This window comes from Notamacropus eugenii, chromosome 1 (assembly GCF_028372415.1).
Source record: "Notamacropus eugenii isolate mMacEug1 chromosome 1, mMacEug1.pri_v2, whole genome shotgun sequence".
In the NCBI taxonomy this organism is placed as follows: domain Eukaryota; kingdom Metazoa; phylum Chordata; class Mammalia; order Diprotodontia; family Macropodidae; genus Notamacropus; species Notamacropus eugenii.
Genome location: NC_092872.1, coordinates 83,264,059 through 83,284,413, shown reverse-complemented (window position 1 = coordinate 83,284,413; position 20,355 = coordinate 83,264,059).

The following is a 20,355-nucleotide window of genomic DNA, read 5'->3' as shown; positions in this document are numbered from 1 at the left end:
CCCCTAATCAAGCTTTCCTCAATGGGCAGGCCCATCAATAGATGGGGAAGATCTTCTTCAATCACATTATTCAATCAGAGGCACTTTAAGTAAAACAAAAACAGCAAAAGATTCTATTTTGCTTGTGCTTACAGACCCCTCTCCTATTACCTAATCTGGTAACAAACCCCTCCAGCCTTTTTAATATTCATAATTTCTGTTATGTAACTACATCTTTGCCCTATAATAATCCATCTTGCTATCTATGAAGTTGCTGGTTGCTCTTGGAACTTAGTCTGCTTCGTAAGAGGTGCCAATCTCAATAAATGTCTATATTTGGATTAGAGGTGGTCTGACTCTGAATTCTTTGAGATGGCTCTGATGGGGTACTTGGGTACATGTGCTTGAACTCCAATGCTAAAGTCACATTTCTCTTTAAAAGTCACATTTCTCCCTAGCCTCAAAACATTATCCCAGGCAGTTTCTCCCCCGTCCAAGGACACAGCCTGCCCCAGCAACAACCATTATCTTCCTTCCTGATATAGCAGCCAGCTGCACCTTTACAATTTATTAGTCTGAACTAGTTACGTACTGACTGAACTGACTGTGCACTGGGTCATAACAACATTTACTACACAGTGACTAATCATATGTATCCTAGACTTAGACATACGTATACACCCTTGAATTTATCTTGTCTAACAAGACATTCATGAGAGCAATCTGGGTATTTCTCAGTCAGCTCTGACTGCTAGTAGACTTAGTGACATTTCAGACCTAAAACCACACCTCCAGGTAGCCCCACCTTGGGCCATTTCCCCATGAACTCAAGGTAAAATACTTGTGCAGTAGATACCAAAAGTGCATGTTCCTTTAAGAACTGATCACTCCTTAACCACTCCCTAATCCCACCCCAAAGCACCTAGTTAGCATATTTGGCACATGTTTTAGTATAGAATGTCCTACATCAATTTTTTTACCCCGCCAAGGTTGCAGATTCTCTAAGAATTCTTTCCTGTTGAAAAGCATAATAAATCTTTACCTTGACTTCAACAATGCTTGAATCCATGAATTCATCCAGGTGACATGCCCTTGCTGCTCCGGTCTTTTTGAGGGTCTCACCCCCTCTCCCTTCCAGCCCTCATCGGTTCCACCACAACACATCATGAAACCACAACAAAAAGGAAGAAATAAACAATAAAAGCTGTTAAAGTAGTTTCGGTCCAGGTTAGGAAGAACTTAAAAAGCCTAAAGGCAAGAGTTTATTGTTTAGGGAAAGGACATAAGACTTGCACAGCTGCCAGTTCTTCAACTTTTAATTCACCTGTTCTTTCTTAGTTTTCTTGGGAATCTATTCCTTATTAGTCACTTTTATTCTATCCTGTCCATTACAGATATCACTTTCCTTAGGAGCAAAACCCAGAAGTATAAGATGAACAGTTTCATTTTCTCTTTGCCTTTTTTTATCCTCCTCTTTTCTTAAATACTAATAAAATTCAGCACTGGGTAACAGGAGAAAAATAAGAAAGTAATGGATGTTGTTGTTAAATATGAACACAAAAATAACCCAAGAAGTTTCCAAGATAGCAAATCTGGATGAAACTGGATGTAGTCATTCGAACTCAGATTGACAGTGTGGTGATATATTCCAGACCTCTGGGTTCACACACTATCTGATACCTGGAATGCTTTAGAATGCCCTTCTTCCTACCTAAATTTGTCTGAACCAATTGTCCTAACCAAATGCCACTTCTTGTATAAAGCTTTCCCTGATTCCCTTCCCTCTTCCTACCTCTTCCTACTCTCAACTCCGATTATAAAAGGGTGTAAAGTTTTTATAGCACATTTAGTTCCACAAAGTGCTTTTCTCCTAACAACTCTGTAAGATACACAATGCAAGTAATATTATCCCTATTTTACAGATGAAGAACATGAGACGCAGGTTAAATGATTTTCCCTACAACTGGATTCAAAATCTCCCAAGACGTTCTGAGAAGAACCTTTCTGGTTACTTTATTTGTACCCCTTTTAATGAAAAACTCAGTTAGGATGACCTGATTCAAATTCTGTTTCCAATAAATTTGAGCTACGTAACCCCAGGCAAGTCACATACCCTTTCAGTGATCCTAGAAGTCTCTAAGACTATGAGTTGCAGAGTTAGACTAATGGACATTGGTGGAGGGAATTTCTTCAACCAAAAGTTTCACATAACAACGAAACGATAGTCTAGTCTATACCCCCATCCTCCATCTAAATGAACTTAGCCTTGGTGGTTAGGGAACTTAAGGTAATCTTTTCAGGTACAGAGAAATTCAGTGTAAGTCGTAAAAGCATTTTAGTCTCTCTGATAGGGATGCTGACTTTAAGGCAATGATCTGCAATTGCATGCAAGACATTATTATGTCTACATGAGAAATGTGCATTTCAGTCAATTCCCTTTTATTTGGTTAAAGGAAAAAACTGTTCAGCTGAAAATAAAAGAATTGATTTAGAGAGGAAAAATTTGGCTGGGATATTAACAGAAGTAGAAAGGGGACCATCAAACACTGAGCCAATAAGAAAAGTGATTGGTAGGAAGAAATGCTTTAAGACACAGGAAGCATCTTGTGAGGTGTTCGTTAAGAAATACCCCAGCTTTGAGGTTATACAGATACTTATTAAGGCAATCAACAAGGCCATACTGATGACTTACTAAGTACAAAGAACTATGGACATACAAAGAATTATGAGATAAGACTTTGAACACAAGCTTGTAACCTTGTCAGAGAGATATGCACAAATCACAGAATCACAGCATTTCAGATTTGCAAGGGACTTCGGTGGCCATTTAGTACAATCAGTACCTGAAAAGTATTCCCTCTAATATATGATTGACAAGTGGTCATCTAGTCTTTGTCTGAAGACCTCCATTGGGAAATCCATTATACTTTTAGATGGCTACAACAGGTATTCAATTTTGAAAGGTATCCTTCCTCGAAGATAATTTACCTACTTCACAAGGTTGCTGTATGGAAGCACTTTGTAGTCCTTTAAGTACTATAGGAATGTGAGTTATTTCTGTCACAGTAGATGACCTTTAGGATACTTTTCTTAGAGGAGTAGATTTATTCCAGACTTAAAACCTTCTGTGTCTGATAATCTGAAGGAAAGCTTTGAAAGGGACAAAATTTAGGGGGAAAACCAAGATGCTATATGATATACTCTTTGAGTACTCATATACTCAGCATTCAAATGCATATGTAATTTTCCTGATGTAATGATTCTTTCCTGTGGCAGAATTGAAATCCATCAAGCCTGGCCATCCAATCAGAATCTTATTCTATTCCTCTTATAAAGTAAGTAAATATGTAATCTATCTACTGAGTTATGGACCTTATTCAATTTCTACTGAAATTTCTTGTGGGCACTTAAAAAATATCTAGCTTCTGTTACTCCATTTTTATTCCTGTGATTTTCACTGTTCTGGTTGCCTGTGTCCCATTTTTATCCCATGGTAAATACTTGGTATGCTTTTTACTATCTACCTTCCTTATGAGTAAGGCAGCATAGAAGACGGAGTGCTGGACCTGGAGTCAGAAGGACCTGAGTTCAAATCCAGCTGCAAACACTTACTAGTTCTGGGACCTCAGACAATTCATTTAATTGTTTCCTTCAGTTGCCTCAACTATAAAATGAACTGGAGAAGAAAATGGCAAATCACTCCAATATCTTGCCAAGGAGACCCCAAATAGAGTCATGAAGAGTTGGACACAACCAAACAACAACATCTCTTATGTCTAGCGCATAGAAAGTGCTTAATAAATGCTTGCTGACTGACGCATGTTGTTTCTCACTGTATAGAATACACTCTAATTAAATATAAATTTTGTTGCTCTCTGTAACTCTAGCTCCTAGCACAATGCCTGACACATAGCAGATGTTAAAAGATTATTGAATAAAGAATTTCAGCCCCAAATCTCCCATCAAGACGCACTTTCCCAAAATTTAAGAAGTAGGGGAGTCAGGAAGGGAGAACTGAGAGCCAAAATCCCAGTGATCGCCCTGAGCAGGGCAGAGGATAGAAGTTCTAGCTTCTATTAAGTATATGACAACTGCTGGGGTGCCTGGAACATAGTAAGAGCTTATTGAAAGAATGAATTCAAATGGATGGATTAAAGAATGATATCTTGCTGTAAGTCAAATTCCAGCCCCCTTTTCAAGGGGGGCTGTCTTGTCCTGTCTTTCAGACATGAATCTCCTATCCAGAGAAACTTCCCCAAAACTGAAGGAGAGTCAGGAACAGACAGCTAACAGTCATGATCCCAGTGATGATCTTGCTAAGGCAGATAATGTAAGCTTTAACTTCTATTAAGGATATAGCACCTAGTACAATGCCTGACTGTAGGAGTTTGTTGAATGAATGATATAACCAAATGAGACGCTATCATTCTCAGCCATCTAACTGTATAGTGAAGAACTGATTGACCAGGCTGCACCCCACTATGCTATAATAACAGTTCTGTAGGTCTAGCCTCAAAGCGTGCCCACAGTTACTTTGTTCTCCTACCACCCATCCCATTAGCATAGGTGTTTAGAGAGTTCTTCAATTGTGTCTGACTCTTTGTGACCTGTTTTGGTGTTTTCTTGGCAAAGATCCCTGGAGTGGTTTGCCATTTCCTTGTCCAGCTCATTTTACAGATGAGGAAACTGAGGCAAACAGGGTTAAGTGACTTGACCGGGGTCACATACCCAGTAAGTATCTGAGGCCAGATTTGAATTAGGAAGAGGAGTCTTCCTGACTCTAGGCCCAGAATTCTATCCACTGTACCACCTCACTGGTACAGTGAGAGTAGAGAAAGTTGTTTTTGTGGAGTCCTGCTCACACAACTGCCACGGAACTCTTAAAACCCTAGGTACCTTTGGAGTAGTAACTGAGCTTTCCCCTTACTTTTTATAGAGATGGAACCTAAAACACAGCAGTATGCAGTCCTTGATAAATGTATGTTAATGGCCTTTTCAATATAACACCACAGCTTGGTTCAAGTCCAACTCAATACCAAGAGGTTGCAGACTGAGGAGCTATGGAAACTGCAGGATCCTGCTTCTTTTCCTCACATGGAGGGCTCCTATACTCATAGAACAGATTTTTTTTTTAAATGACTGAGGTATAGTCAAATAATTTTGTCTGGCAAAGCTTTATTTGGATTCTATTTCTTGCAAATATAAATTTCCCTCAGCCTAATAAGTATGATAGGACAGACATCACTTTCACTCCAATACAGTTTGCTGCCAGCTCTAACTCCAGATTAAAAAAAAAGGATTCATTTCTGGCAAACAACATGAATTGTCATGCCAAACACATATACCCTCATTGCTGAGATACACATCTATTAAATTCTTCTTAACAGGGAAAGTGGCTCAGGTGCTAAGTTTAGCCTTCTAAGCTGCCTTCCTTTCATACCCAAACTGCATTTCTAACAGCCCTAACGTCAGCTACAAGAGTTAGATAAACAGGAACAACTCTTCCACATTGCATTAAGATTAAGTCAGACTGAGAACTCGACCTGGTGGTATCCAATTTTCTGTTAGTTCCCCAAAGTGCTTTTACCTTCAACTCAGACCCATGCAAATGGCAATTGTGAGCTGAGGGAAAGGAGTCCAATAGCCACAGAAACTGTGAATTTCCTTGCGGATATTGATGACAGGGAGCTATGTCTTCCAGAGCAAGAAAGGAGCTTATGCTGACCTGCAGCTGATGCATTTTCATTTCTAAACATATAAATATTCAGAGTTGCAGTCATAGTCATATAAAAGGTGGGTGTGCATTTAAGGCTAACTCAGCCATAAGTATGATGTATATAACAATTGGAATGAGGATGATGATACTCAGTGAATCTTTGTAATGTGATTTGTGGGGCAGCCACCCCCTTAGATGTAACCTCATTTCTTAAGGACCACTCCAGAACTTTGAAAACCCACAGAATCATAGATCATTAAGTGTTAGAAAGGGCTCTTGCAGGTCATCTAGTCCACCCCATGTCAAAAGTCTTCTCCATAACGCTTCCAAGTGTGGCTCTACTGGCTTCATTTGAAGACTACCAGGGATAGATATGGAACTCATTTTATTATGAGGCCTTATATATGGGTCCCAGAGTCTTTTACAAGGTCTACAAGGGCAAGAGAAGCATCAGGATGAATCCTGAAAAGTTTCATCAGTGAGTCAAAGCCAAAAATGTAGCTCTTTGATGCTGTATTATAAAACCTCAGCTTTACACTAAAAAGGAAACCTGTCTCCATTACGCTTCTTAGAGCTATACCCTTGCTAATCTTATCCCTCTTTGGGGATCAAAAATGAGATAAAAGACATATGAAATAAAGAGACAGCAGGTTATAGAGGAAAGAGCCCTTGGCTCAGAAGAGGTGTACATTGGTATCTTCCTGCTTTCAGCATCTATTATGTTTATGACCAAGAGCAAATCGCTTCATCTATCTGAGCCTCAGTTTCCTCACCTGTAAAAGGGTATAATAATAACTACAGTACCTACTTCATAAGATGGTAGGATTAAATAAAGATGTAGAAACAGCTTTATTAAATGAAATTGTTTTGGAAAACAAAGTGCTAAAAGTGAATGGGGCAGCTAGGTGACACAGTAGATAAAAGTGCAAGACCTGGAGTCAAGAAGTGATAAATCAAGTTCTACATGAATTCAAATCCAGCCTCGGGTGTTCACTAGCTTGCCTCAGATTTCACCTCTTTAAAATGAGCTGGAAAAGGAAATGACAAACCACTCCAGTTTCTTTGGCAACAAAACTCCAAAAAAGGGTCACAAAGAGACTGAAAATATCTAAGCAAGAACAATAACCGAAAAAATGGATGTCATGAAATTATCATTAGCAATGTTGACCCTAGAGGAGACGTTAGAACATGTTTCTTGCTCCATTCCTTGAAGAGGTGGCGAACTCTAGGCATGGAGCAGCACACGCAGAAGCAAATTGTGTCGGTGAGTCTTTCAGGATTGCTTTTTTATCTCCTTTTTGTTCATGGTCATGAGGGATGGCTCACTGGGCAGGGGAGGGATATGACAGTGAGAAAGAAAGGTTGTTTAAAAGTAAAATACAACATGACTAAAACTTTTAAAAACAAAATATAAAAAGTTTTTAAAATTATATAAGGTGTTACATAAATGCCAAATATCATAGCTAATAATAAACATAACTAATACCATTCTCAGAACCTCCTGGTTATGGCCCCTACAGCTGTGGACTTTGGAGCTCTCAGAGTCCTCATAGAATTATAACATTACAGATATCTAAGGCAAGAAGTGATCTTAGGCTAATCATATCATATTTAAAATGAGGAAACTGAAGACCAGAGATATGAAATGACTTGCCCAAAGCCACGGAGCTATTTAGGGTCAAAGCCTGATCTAGAACCTGCGTGTCCTTGGCTTTTACCATACTAGGTATCCATTACATTTAACTTCAGTTCTGTGTAATTTGACAGATGAATAATTCCACTGAAAAAAGCATTGGACTATAAATCAAATAACTCTGGGTTCTACTCCTGCCTTTACCACTTACTAGAAGTATGTCTGTAATAAAGTCACAACCTCTCTGAACCTCAGTTTCCTCTTCTATACAATAGGGCTAATAATATCTGCCCTTGTTGTTAGTCATGTCCAACTCTTCATGACCCCATTTGGGGTTTTCTGGGCAAAGATACTGGAGTGGTTTTCCATTTTCTTCTACAGCTCATTTTACTGGTGAAGAAACTGAGGCAAATGGGTTTAAGTGACTTGCTCAAAGTCCTATAACTAATATGTGTCTAAGGCTGGATTTAAACTCAGGTCTTCCTGACTCCAGACCCAGGGACCTATCCACTATATTACCTAGCTATCTAATAATATCTGTCTTAGCTAGAGAGAGACAGACAGACGGACGGACGGATGGACGGACGGATGGATGGATGGATGTAGATACTGATATTGGTAAATATCAATATCAATATAGAGATATATGAGAATGCTTTAGAGACTGAAAACTGCTCAAAAATAGCTCAGGTATCCCTAATATCAATGGATATTCATTGAGTGACTAATTATGACAAAGTACTCAGTCTCAGATCACAAAGAGTTATGTTAGCTTGGCCTTCCCCAGCCTCTTGTGTCCCTCACAGTGCTTAGGATTGTCAGTGCTCAGTAAATAATCGTTGATTTATTGACATTAAATGCTTCTGAGGCCTAGTAACTTTCCCTGGCTCTAAAACAGGGATAATCCTCTTATGGTTGAACATCAGGAGACTGGTGTGAGGACACACCGCATTGATTATCGTGCCTTTATCAGAGCAAAATGGTGTCTTAGGAAGAATTCTGGATTTGTAGTCCGTACCATTTCTGATACTGGTTGTGAGACTACAGGCAAGTGATATAACCTCTCCTTGCTTCAGTTTTCTCATCTGCAAAATCAATCAATAAGCATTTATTAAGTGCCTACTATGTGCCAGGCATTGTGGGAGACATAGGGACTATAAGGGCAAAACCGAAATGGTCCTTGCTCTCCAGAAGTTTATACTTTATCTGAGAAGACAATAGCATTCAGGGTGTCCCTCAATGCAGTTTTAAACTACTAAAGCTTAGGGTGCATATACAACTTTATTATTGATAGCAAACATAGCTGAAACTATTCTCAGATCCTTCTAATTGCTAGTTAAATATATCCTGTTAACTGGTTCAAACACTTCGGGAAGCAATTTGGAACTCTGTCCCAAAAGCTATTAAACTGTGCACCTTTTGATCCAGAGAAGAGATCAAAGACAGAAGAAAAGGATCCCTATGTTCAAAAATATCTTTAGCAGATCTGTTTGTTTGTTTCATTCTGGTTTGTTGTTTTTTTTTTTCTTTTTGTGGTGGCAAAGAATTAGAAATTGAGTGAACGTTCATCAGTTGGGGAATGACTAAAAAAAGTTATGGTATATGAATGTGATTGAATAGCACTGTGCTCTAAGAAATGATGGAGATGATTTCAGAGAAAATAAGAAGACATGGATGACCTGATGCAAAGTGAAGTGAGTAGAACCAGAAAACAATTTATATAACAGCCAAAAGAATGGTAAAGATAATCAACGTTGAAAGACTTGATTGATCATCAACAGAGTGATCAATCACAATTCCAAAGAACAATGACAAGACACACTGTCCACATCCAGATGGAGAGATAATGGATGCAGAGTGAAGTTTAAAGTATATTTTTTTTCTTCTTTTTTCTTTTGGATATGGCTAATGTTTATGTGGCATCTAGGTGGCACAGTGGATAGAATACCAAGCCCGGGGTCAGGAAGACCTGAGTTTAAATCTGACCTCAGATACCTACTAGCTAAGTGACCCTGGGCAAATCACTTAACCCTGTTTGCTTCAGTTTCCTCATTTGTAAAATGAGTGAAGAAGGAAATGGTAGATCATTCCAGTATCTTTGCCAAGATAAATCACAAATAGGATCATAAAGAGTCAGACAAACAAGTGATCAAAAAAAAAATGGGCAGCATGGTGGTACAATGGATAGAGTGCTGGAAGACTCATCTTCCTGAGTTCAAATGTGACTTCAAATACTTACTAACTGAGTGACTGTGTGCAACTTACTTAACCCTGTTTGCCTCAGTTTCCTCATCTGTAAAAGGAGTTGGAGAAGAAAATGGCAAACTCCAGTATCTTTGCCAAGCAAACTCCAGTATCTTTGCCAAGCAAACTCCAATTGAAAAGTTCGACAGGACTGAAAAACACTAAACAACATTTGTTTTGCATAATTATACATGTTTCTAATAATTTTGTTTTTAATTGACTTCTCATTGGATAGTGAAGGAGAAAGAGAAGGGAGGTGGGAAATGAAAATAAAATAAGATTGAATTGGTAAAAATTAAGTGTATACTATTTCTACCTAAGTATATATAGATTAGTTTTGTGAAGGAGTTTTGCGAAGGAGTCCTTGGAAGATCTGGGTTCAAGTCCTGCCTCTGACGTGTTGTGTGACCCTAGGAGTCATATAATCTCTCAGTGTCCCCAGACGACTCTTCAAGATTATAAATTCCAGAGCAGGCTTTGATCTGCTTTGGTAGAAAGAGTTTCAGATAGAAGGGTACCAAAAGCTCCATGTATCAGTGAAATTACAGTTCTGGACCAACTAATAGATATTATACAGTATATATTAGCAAATTAGCAAACACTGTATATAAGAAAGTTAGTGTTTAATTGTTCCAGAATGAATCTTCCCTTTTAAGGGTCCATATCCTTGGTTACATGTCCTGCATTTAGGCTACCTATGAGAAAGGTAGATTAAATATTTAGAACCGATAAGATCTTAACCATATCTAAGCTCCACTACCCACAAATATTCAGGTTTCTAAACTAAGACCAAACACAATAGCTTTAATATCATGACATTTTTTTTAAAGTCCACTGTTGTTGTCAAAGTCCATTCGCATGTATTATCTCATTCAATCCTCACAACCATCTTCTCAGTGAAGAAGAACAAATATTAGCTTCACCATTTTACAGAAAGAAGATTGAGCCTCAGAGATCTGTGTGTGACATTTTTAGGACAGTGTCACATAGATAGTAACTAAGCTTGGCCTAGAATTCCGTTCTCCTAACTCCTAGCCAGACACTCCTCATGAGATCAAGAAGTAAAACAAAACAAAAGGAACCCAAAATTGTATCTCCAAGTAACAATCTTGGTTCATGATGACAAGTTTTGCTTTAGGGAAGATCAGGGTTGAGAGAAAATTTGCCCTGAAATTAGCAGGCAGAGGGAAATACAAATGCCAAGGAGTCCCAAGAGAGCAACTTGAAGAAATGGCACCCATTTCATCTCCTGATTCCTTGGGTGCAGTCATTATCCCTCTTTTCAATTCACAATGTATTTTCATGTCAAGGGTGACTTTAGTTTAAGCAGAGAAGTTCATCCCTCCACAATTAAAGAATAGTGGAGCCTTCCTGATAGACACTGTAGGCTTAATTTAATTTTCTTTAATTACCCATTGCATCATTTTTAAAATTAATAATGAGGCTGCATGCTCATACCTTGTGATAACTCAATGTATTAGTCTCTAGCCCATCAAAAAATAATCCCAATGGATAATATGTCAAAATAACATGAGGCACTTTAGCTTTTATTGCGCTGATGGATTTAAGGCCAATCTTTAGGAAATAATAATGTTACTCTGAAGATGAATCTACTCATAAGAGATGCTCCATGACAAATGACTTATTTGGAGGCTAATAATTTATGAGGTCCAGGTGGAAGAGGGTATAAACTTAATTAAAGTTGGAAAACATAAAAGGACCAAGGACAGTGCATCAATTTCTGAATCTCCTACCAGGAAGGTAATATCCTTAATGGGCATAAGAAATCTGGGGTTTGGAATTGGGAGGGGTTTTTAGATGCTAAATTATCCAGCTCAAGCAGCTGCTTCTCTCACTACTCCCATCTCCTTTCTTTTCTCCTCCCCCATGACTGGTTATGAGACCAATTCATCTAAGCTCAGGAGAGAATTGCAAGGGATTCCATCACATATACTTTGTGTGGTTTCCTAATGAAACAGGGGGCAAGGCTGGTTGCCACACATTTATTGAAGGCTCCGTATATCTTTATCTGGGAAATAATGCAAGCTACCCAACAAGATGGGCTGAGATTCCCTGATGCCTGTAACTCAAGTGTGGTTCTGCATAAAAACATTTTTTAAGATTCATTTGGATTTTCACCGGGGGAAAAACTAATCCAAATCTAAATACTCCTGAGCTATCTTAGAGGGGAAAAAATTCATGGCACACAATATGGAATAAGTCTGAGCTCTCCAAGTAAGCATTTTTAATGCACTCCATTGCAAAGTAAGGTTGTATATCTGAGATATAATTTGGTAGATTCAATAGCTCCCCACTGGGGAAAATGCTGATTGAAAAGGCTACAGTGCCACTGAGTCTTCACATGAAAACAAGTCTGGAAACATCTTCACTAGGCACTTGGTTCATTTTTAAAAGCAGTTGTTACAATCTTTTCTCCTCAAAGAGATACAGGTTCTCTCCGGAGACAATCTAACCATATCTGTAGGTGGAGGTATACACCAGATGACCCTGGTATTGTTCAGTCTTGGAATTTTCTTATATACATATACCTATACACATACAGATACATGTACATATATTTACACACACACATGTGTAGGTGTGTGTGTATGGATAAGAGTAGGGATTGGACCCATCATCTTGCTGGCATAGTACACAGAAACTCCTTCTGACAAATTCAGATTCGTACCTTTTCTACAACTTATAATTTTAGAGAGCAGCCTAGAACACTGAGAGCCAGCACGTCAGAGGCAGGATTTGAATCTAGGCTTTCCTGGCTTTGGTGCTGGCTCTCTATCCACCAAGGGGAGCAGTGGATAGAGTGTCAAGCCTGGAGTTCCTCTTCCTGGGTTCAAATCCAGTCTCAGACACTTCTTAGCTGTGTGACCCTGGGCAAGTCATTTAATCCTGTTTGCCTCAGTTTCCTCATCTGTAAAATAAGTTGGAAAAGAGAATAGAAAATTAGTCTAGTATCTTTGCCAAGGATATCCTAAATGGGGTCATGAAGAGTCAGACACAACTGAAATGACTGAACAACTCTATGCACTACAGCACTATACAATATTATTCATTTAATTAACAATTCACACATGCCTTTCAGCAAGAGTCCAGAGTACACATGTCACCAGAAATGGCCAGATGTTCATTCCTCTGCCCCTTCACACACATACTTAGACACACACACACACACACACACACACACATACACCACAGAAATATGAGAAGGAATTTTTTTTATCAAAATAGAAGTAATTGCTGTTGAGTCTTTCTTCCATAAAAATAGTACCTATTAACATTTCAACTGTGCTAAGCCACTCTCCTGTTTACATGTGTGACTGTCAATTATGGTTAAGGAAATCTGTGATCCTCACAGAAGCATCCATCAGCTCAATTTCTTTCTGGCAAGTGTTAAAATTTTGCACCCTTTCCACTACAGTGCATTCTCGTGAATAAATGTTTGAAGAAATAAGAGTTTCTGACCTAACAGGAGGGCAGCAAATACACTTACTTTGGGTTTTTGGGTTTTTAATCTTCAGGACTGCTAAGAATGGGTCATCATGCAGTATGGTCAAAAGAGTGTTGGATTTGGAGTTAGTGTACTTGGACTGAAATCCTAGCTCTGTCACTTAATATTTGGCAAGTCACTTAATCTTTCTAGAACTTAGCTTCCTTTTCTATCAAATGAAAGGTTGGATTTGGTGATCTCTAGCTACCAAGAAGGGGTAGAGTTGACCCTCTAGGTAAAGTCATTTGAGAGAAATTAAGGAAGATCCCTTGGCCCAAATTAACTCTCCCACTAAATGTATGAAGGTGCCTAAAAATGTTGTTATATGAAAATGCCATCTGGAGGAAACACCACACCATTTTGTGTCATTAATACATTAATATAAATTAGCCATAGTCACTTAGCAGAGGCCTGAAGGAGTGGAACCAAGAAATAGTAAGCTTTGAAGGGAGAGAAGGGAAAAGTAGATATCCTTGAGCTCATCGGCAGAGCTCAGGGGCATTAGGAACTGAAAGGAAGGGGGTAGGATTGGGCATGAGAAAATTCGAAGGAGGAATGCTGTGCTAAAAAGGATGGAGAGCAGAAATGAAAATACTCAAAGATGAAGGGACCTGAATCTGACAGATGGAGGTGTAATTGGAAGCAAGCAAATAGTTTCAGGTTCCTAAAGAGTACTGATAAAGATAGGGTTGGAGGTAAGAAAATAAAGGGCATAATATGGTAAAAAGGAGTACAAAAGGGCACTGAAGATACCTTTATAAATTCTTTCTGGTGGTGATTAAGCAAAATAAGATATTTTCAAAAACATGGCCTCAAAGTCTGATGGGGGAAAAAATGGATATTCTTTATTGAAGACCTAGGCTGCTCTAGAATTTAGCTGTGTAGATAAAGAGGAGAGGATTGGTGATTTTATTCTGAGGATCATAAACTTCTGAGATTACACAGAAATCCTTGGAATTTTTCTCATGACTGGGAGCTCCTCCAGGGCAGGATGTGCATCGCATATCCTCGCCTAGACTGACCTAGCCCAGGTATGTATGCATGCATTCATATAAGCATTCAGTAAATACCTGTCCAACAACTAAGATTCCAGCACAGAAGGTCAAAAATCACTCCCCATACCTTCCTGGAAACTAATTTCTTTTATGGCAAGAAATCCCAGAACCATAACTCAAAAAATCTAGTTTCTGGCAGCAAAAGATTTACACTAAGGACTTTCAAATGTACTTTTGCAACCTAACCTACTTGGAAGTCAGGAGACTGACTTTTTGGTAGGTAGGAAGAGGACCAGAGTACGGAAGTGTTCAAGAAACACAATGGTGCCCATCACTGAAATAATGCATTTTAGTACTTTCTGAAGCTCTGAGGACTTGGATCTGAAAGTATTGTTTTAATAATTTCTGCCTTTTGTGTGCAGAGGACTTTAAACTTTTCTAAGTGCCTTCCCATCCATCATCTCATTTTATAGCAGTTGATATCACATACCAGTTGCAATGGGTGAGTGATAATTTTTTAATTCGTGGACCCCTGAAGGAGGCCAACGGTGTACCAGCAATGATGAGGATTTTTAATGCATGCAAATTTTCTAGGCATGATGCATTTAATAATCCCTCATCTGCGTAAACTGTAACAAAGCCAGCAGGAGCAATCATTAATTTACATTAATAGCTTTCAGTGTCGTTTACTCTAGCGCCTGACGCGAAACCATAATCTGAAATCAAAATAAGCATAAGAGCTGAACAGGGCCTTGTGGCCTGGTCCTTGGAGTCAAAGTCCAATGACATGACATCCAGTGGTACCCATAATAGCCAACCATCTTCTCCTAGGAGCATTCCCAGAACTACCATGCTGCTTTTCACCAGAGTCTGTCCTATAATCAATGGACATCTTCCAAAATGCTATCTTTTATATCAGCCTTCACATAGCCATGGACTAACATTATCTCTACATAAACTTGATTCTCCACCTCTTGGCAAATGTGTTCATTGCCACCCCTCCACCCACAACCTCTCTGCAGTGCTCTCGGTAAAATTCCAGGCTGCCAAACCAAGTTTTCAGAATGGGCCCACTTACCATTTGGTTAATTGAAAAATAGAGATATCTGTGGCAGAAAGGGGTCTCCTTTTTATGGGTTCCCCTGCTCAGGTGGTATTTTACACTGGGGCCTTCTGGCTACATTAGATCTTTTCCTCATTGTCCTTGTCCTCTGGAAACTCTTGTTTCTCCTGACTCTACTTCATTAAATTCTATCTCCCCTCCACCTGCAAATCAGGGTTAACTCCCTTCTACCAAATCAAATCTTGCCCTAATTCCTCTTTTACCCTACTGCCATGTTTACCACTCCTTCCACCAAAAAGAGACACTGTCTGACCAAATGCTCCATGGCACATCAGAATCAAGGAATGTAGGCGATAGAAGAGACCATAGAGATCAGTCTAGAGCTTTATCTAATAAATGAGGAAACTGAGTCCCAAAGAAGAAAATGGCACCAAAAGCCACAGAACAATCTATCTAGGGGCAAAACCTGGTTTAGAGCACAGGCTCTTTTTTATTAGAACTCAGATTCTTTGAATGTCAGGTTAGAGCCCTATTCCATAAACCATGTTGGGCAGAATAATTAGCCATGCAATCAATACTGGATGTTTTTTGTAGTTTTACTCTCATAGTAATACAGCAGACATGAGTTGAAATAAAAATATATAAGGGCTGATAGTATGATGCGTGGGCTTTTGGTGTGGTCTAACTCTTCAGGGTGATGCTCTCAGGGAGCATTCAATGTGCATCCATGAATTATCCTGACGTGACTAGATAGATTTAAAATTCAAATTAGCAAACATTTATTAAACACCTACTTGGTATCTGGCACAGTACTGGACACTGGAGATGAAAAGACTTAACCTAATAGCCCCTTCCCCTAAGAAGTTTTTAACTGATAATCCCCACCCTCAAGAAGCTGAGATTCAATTCATTTCAGTTCATTTAGTGCAAGGCACTGTACTAGGTTTCGAGGCATAAAGACCCAAGAGAAATAGTTCCTGCCTTCAGGGAGCTTATATTCTACTGGCTGTCGTACAGTTGTTTTCAGTTGTGCCTGAGTCTTTGTACCCCCATTTGGGGTTTTCTTGACAAAGATACCGGAGTGATTTGCCATTTCCTTCTCCAACTCACTTTACAGATGAGAAAACTGATGCAAACAGGGTTAACTGATTTGCCCAGGGTCACACAGGGTCACACATCTGAGCCATATTTGAACTCAGAAAGTTGAGTCTTCCTAACTCCAGGTCTGGTCCTCTATCCACTGTACCACCTACCTGCTCTTACTTTCTACTTGGAAGGATATAAGTAGTGCAAAAATAGCTTGTAGCACCTTGACACACATAGATTCTGAGCAGCAAGGACCCCAGGAACCAAAAGGAAACCAGACTGACACTGAAATTAAAAGGCAGTGTACTTTAATGGATAGCACACCAGGCATGACATCAGGAGACCTGGGTTCAAGTTGCAGTTCTGATCCTTAATAGCTGTTAACCCAGTCAAGTCACTTACCCTATCAAGTCTCACTTTCCTGGTCTGAGCAATGACTATTACTACCAATGTTAACGAGTTATTACATAGAAAACATCTCCCAAACTGCAAAGTACTCTCGAAGAATTGTGGTCCTCCCAGCATCACTCCTGTCTTTCCAGTGCCTGACTAATCCTCCTTCAGTAAACCACCTAGCGAGCAAAAATCCAACAGGCCATGATGAAACCTCAGCTCAAACATCTTTCCCTGTCACTAGAGGTTTTTCTGCACTGTATTCCTGTTTACTAATTAGCGGAGCTGCTCTGTATTACAACAATGTACAGGTGGAGTAATGAATTGAGATGTAGGTTTCATAAAAGTGATTAACTGGTGAATTACAGTTTGGCTGAGAGTTCCATTATTCCATTCAGCTTCACATCTTTCTGTCCAAATCAGTTCTTATATAGATGCTATAGCCACAGGTGCAAAATGCTATATCTTAATATTAATTAAGTCCTCATTCCTTTGAGTTTCTTCTTCTCTTTCAGGAAACCCATGTTTGGGGATGGGAGGAGAGAGAAAGGAGAATGGTATGGTGGAAATATTGTTAAATTTGGAGTCAGATGGACCTGAGTTCAAATCTAGACTGTCATTTACTACTTGAGAGATGTTAGGTAGATCACTTAACCTCCCTGGGTTTCAGTTTTTTCATAAATGAGGTGGCTGGAGTAAAGGACCTCAAAGGTCCCTTCCAGTTATGATCCTATAACCGGGCTTCTTACTGCACTCAGTGATCTAGAACATAAAGTCCTTTGTTTGAAGAGTCCCAATCTGTTACTATGGAAAGAGAAATTTCTCTAGAGTCACAGAAAATGGTTTCAAATTACTGCCTTGTGACTCTGGGTAAATCACTTAATCTCCCTGGGGCTCATTCTTTATCTATAATATGAGAGGGTTGGACCCGATGTTTCCTGAGCTTCATTCCTCTGGATCTATGGATCCTGTGACTTTGCCTAAGGTGTGGGTTACCACACCTTGACCTCAGAGTCTTACCAAGTAGTTTTAGTGTCTAGAGTGAGCAGAGCGGGACACTTGAGATAGAGACAGGGATCTTTTGAGAATGAGAATCAAGTCAAAATATTGTCTTTCCCTAGTTATTTATCTATCCATCAATTGGTTCTTACATACTACAAGTATATACTACAGTTATCCCTTCCCCATCACAGTTTCAGTATATCAGTGGTCAGCATAAAAAATTAAATGGGAATTCTAGGGGAGCTTTGTGGCAGTCACAGATGACATGTGAAGGCCAGCAGATGACATTGAAAAAGTCTAGAAGTTCAGAAATGCATGACATATGTATAGTATTGTATAATATCTATATATTTTATCTTTTAATACTGTAAATGCCTCATAAAAGAAAAAGAAAAAATTAAGATTTCTTCTCCAGTATGGAGGGAGGGCTAAAAGGTTTTTCCATAGATTTTCTAGTTTGTTGGGGTACTGTGCCCCTAACCCCTGCAATATGGAAGGGATAACTGTCAGATGCTGGGTCATGGCTGTAGCTCTCCTCTTTTTTCCATCTTAGTCATATAAACTGAAGTTTGGAATAGGGAACTAGATTTGGAGACAGGAAGATCTGGGTTCCAATCCTACCTCAGATACTTGCTAGCTGTGTGACCCTGGCAATTCACTTAACTTCTCTGAGCTCCAGGTTCCTCATCTGTAAAATGAGGAGATTGAACTCATCGGCCTCTAATTTCCCTGTCAGTTCTAAAGGGATGATCTTATAAGAAGTATAGACCATCAGTTCTAAAGGGATGATCTTATAAGAAGTATAGACCATCATCCTATCTCTACTGGTGGAAATTATTAGGAGGTGAGAACAAGGAGGAGGTCTAAGGGGAGAGTCAAGCCCAGAGGGCCTCTGACACTTATTGTGGACAAAGTTGGAGGGGTCATCTGAAAGAAGATTCACAGGTAACTCTTGCCCCTCAAAAAATGAAAGGACCATCCAGACTTATGTCTTCATTTTCAGAAGAGGAAGTTGGGGTCCCTGGAAGTTAAGAAATTTGCCAAAGGTCACCCAAGGACAAACTAACAGAACCATAATTCTAATTTAGTCCCTCTCAACTGAAATCTAGTGTTCTTTCCACCCCATCACACTACCTCATATTCTATGGTTTAAAAGTTAGAAAAATTCCATGAAAGCACTTAATTATACTTTAAAACCATACGAAAAAATGTCAGCAATTCAGCTAATACAAGCTAAACAGCACATGGACATTAGGTCTGCAGAGGGAATGAATGAACAGCTGGGTGGGAGGTCGATCATGAAAGTCACAGGCTCTTTAATTAGTGGGTGTTGCATACAGACATTTCTGGATACAATTATTATTGGTGTGATGGATCAGAGTAGCCTAGATGTGAAGTTGGAAAGAGCCTTAGAGGTCACCTAAATCATCTCCCTCATTTAATAACTGAGGAAACTGAGGCTCAGAGAAGTTATACAAGCCACCCAAGGTCATGCAGTTAGTGACAAAGACAAGATTTGAACCAAGAACTCTAACTACAAATGTATCAGACTGATGTATCCATCAGACTGGAAATCAAAAGACTTGGATATTAGTTCTGACTGAGAATCTAACATGCTACATAGCCTTGGATAAGACATTCTATGGGACCCACATCCTTGAATGCCTAGCAAAGAGGTTAGACAAGATGATCTCAAAACTCCCTCCTAAGTTCTGAAATTCAATGGGTAGTCAATGTCTTCTCCTTTGACAGATTATAAATATATTCTTGGCCTTGAAGAATTATGGTCTAAACTTTAGATTCAGCAAATCCAGAGAATAAATTTTAATTCTTAGAGGATGGAAAGACAATAAAGAGAGAGACTGGGAGCAGAGCAAGAGATGGTTTGTTATTTCTTGTGCAAAATGCTGCCACCACAGGAAATGGCCTCCTACTCCCTGGAGAGCTAGGTGGCTCATTAAAAAGCCAGTTTGTAAACAGGGTAATGATTTTTCTCCTGGAATCAAAAGCCGCAAGGATGACACAGCAGCCTTTGGACTAAAGTCACAGAATAAAGAAAAGAAATGCCCATTCTCCATACAACAGAGACAAAGGTCTAGAGCCCCCAGAAAAGGGAAGGGAGAGGTGAGAAAATGTAATAAAGATGGAACAGCTAAACCATCGAATTTGTCTTGTATTTCTTTCATTGCTTAAAATAAAGGCAGTCTTACTTAAATTGGATTTTTTTGTCATTTTATTCTGAGCCAAAAACAATGGTAAAGTTTATATGGATTTGTGATTCTTACTTGTGACATCCCAAAAAGTTTAGAATAAGCAATTTTAGTTGGCTTTTTCTTCTTAAATATTGACATAAGGAAGAGGCATGCAAGTGAGTGACACCTACCTCAATATTATCTTCTTTCTGAAATGGCTGAATTTCCTGATGGATACTGTACAATCATATTGTCCCCAGTCTTCTGTCCCCACTCCCACCCTGAAAAGTGCTATTTCAGAAGCATATTTATGTGAAGATTAATTCATCTGGAAAACCTTGATTTTTATCAAGAGAGAACTCTGAGGGGAATTATACTTAAATACCTTTTTCTCAGGAGGATCCCTTCTGAAAAACTTAGAAAGACTCAGCTCTTTCACCTTTGCAAGAGGTATATGGTGCCACATATTGAACTACATACAGACTTTTCAGTTTGGATCAGTGAAATCTGAAGAGGAAGTAGGGTTCTTGTTGACTTGCTTGTTTTC